Below are 2139 nucleotides of genomic sequence, written 5' to 3' on the forward strand. Positions count from 1 at the left end.
AAGGATTACGCTACTTTATGTAATAAAGGATTACGCTACGTTATGTAATAAAGGATTACGCTACGTTATGTAATAAAGTATTACGCTACGTTATATAATAAAGGATTACGCTACGTTATTTAATAAAGGATTACGCTACGTTATGTAACAAAGTATTACGCTACATTATGTAACAAAGTATTACGCTACATTATGTAACAAAGTATTACGCTACATTACGTAACAAAGGATTACGCTACATTTTGTAATAAAGGATTACGCTACATTATATAATAAAGTATTACGCTACATTATGTAACAAAGTATTACGCTACATTATGTAACAAAGTATTACGCTACATTATGTAACAAAGTATTACGCTACATTAGGTAATAAAGGATTACGCTACATTATGTAATAAAGGATTACGCTACATTATGTAATAAAGGATTAAGCTATATTATATAATAAAGTATTACGCTACATTAGGTAATAAAGGATTACGCTACATTATGTAATAAAGGATTACGCTACATTATGTAATAAAGGATTAAGCTATATTATATAATAAAGTATTACGCTACGTTATGTAATAAAGGATTATGCTACATTATGTGAACCGCACCACATATGCCATCAGCCATTAGATGCTGCGATCACATGTCTATATCTTGTGTGTGATGTGACATTACATCTAGAGAACGGCGGCCAGTAGTCAGGGCACACATTTGTAATCTACAGTACAGATGTAGCCATCTTTATCTTGACTTTTAATACATTATATAAACAGTGTCAGGAAACTTTAACTTGACCTTTTCAGTGGCTTTTGTTGTGTGATATCACGCTGCAGCAAGTTATCAGGGTCAAGATAAACTTGGCTACATCTGTATATGACTTCATTATGGAGCTCATGCATATAGCAATACCCTGTACATTGGCACTTGGAGTCCTAGGGGTCCGTAATATGCCTTGGAATTGTGAGCAGGAAAACTTATGTGTTGCCCCCAGAGGTGTTCAAGCTCCAGGTCCCCAATGCAAAATCTGTAACAGAGCCACCAATTACTATGTGCTATTTATAAAACGGCAGTTTACTTATGTGGAAAAGGGAACTCTGGACCCCCTCAGGCACAGGGACGGGTGCAACTGCAAACTTTTCATCTCTAGGCTATAGCTGCACTCAGGGGCGTAGCTAGGGGGGGGCAGGCGGGGCACGTGCCCCGGGCGCAGCTCAGAGTGGGGCGCCAGCGCCACCTCCTCCTGCACTATAATTGTACCTGTGTCGCAAGGACACAGGTATAATTAGAAGCAATGAATGACCGGGCACGTTCCGTGCCCGGCCATTCAGCGCCTCTCCACGAATGAAGCGACTGGTACCTTTTGTACCAGTGACACTTCCGTCGATGAAAGGCGCTGACTGACTGATAGGGAAAGTCATCCTGCCCAGCCAATCAGCGCCTTTCATAGACGCTGTGTTCAACCCCCTGGAGACCTGCGCAGAAGAGAGCAGGTCTCCATGGCTGCCGGACGGCGTGGGAGCGGGAATAAGGTGAGTTTGAATATTTTTTTTTTATTTTTTAATTGCAATAGAAGTGTGTGGCTGTATCTGCGGGGGGACGGACTATATCTACAGGGGGGGCTATATCTACAGGGGGGGCTATATCTACAGGGGGGCTATATCTACAGGGGGACTATATCTACAGGGGGACTATATCTACAGGGGGACTATATCTACAGGGGGACTATATCTACAGGGGGGCTATATCTACAGGGGGACTATATCTACAGGGGGTGGGCTATATACAGGGGGACTATATCTACAGGGGGGCTATACACTGGGGTGGGCTATCTACAGGGGGACCATATCTACAGGGGGTGGGCTATATACAGGGGGACTATATCTACAGGGGGGGCTATATCTACAGGGGGACTATATCTACAGGGGGTGGGCTATATACAGGGGGACTATATCTACAGGGGGGCTATACACTGGGGTGGGCTATCTACAGGGGGACCATATCTACAGGGGGTGGGCTATATACAGGGGGACTATATCTACAGGGGGGCTATATCTACAGGGGGACTATATCTACAGGGGGTGGGCTATATACAGGGGGACTATATCTACAGGGGGGCTATATACTGGGGTGGGCTATCTACAG

Source organism: Rhinoderma darwinii, chromosome 1, assembly GCF_050947455.1.
Source record: "Rhinoderma darwinii isolate aRhiDar2 chromosome 1, aRhiDar2.hap1, whole genome shotgun sequence".
NCBI classification, from domain to species: Eukaryota; Metazoa; Chordata; class Amphibia; order Anura; family Rhinodermatidae; genus Rhinoderma; species Rhinoderma darwinii.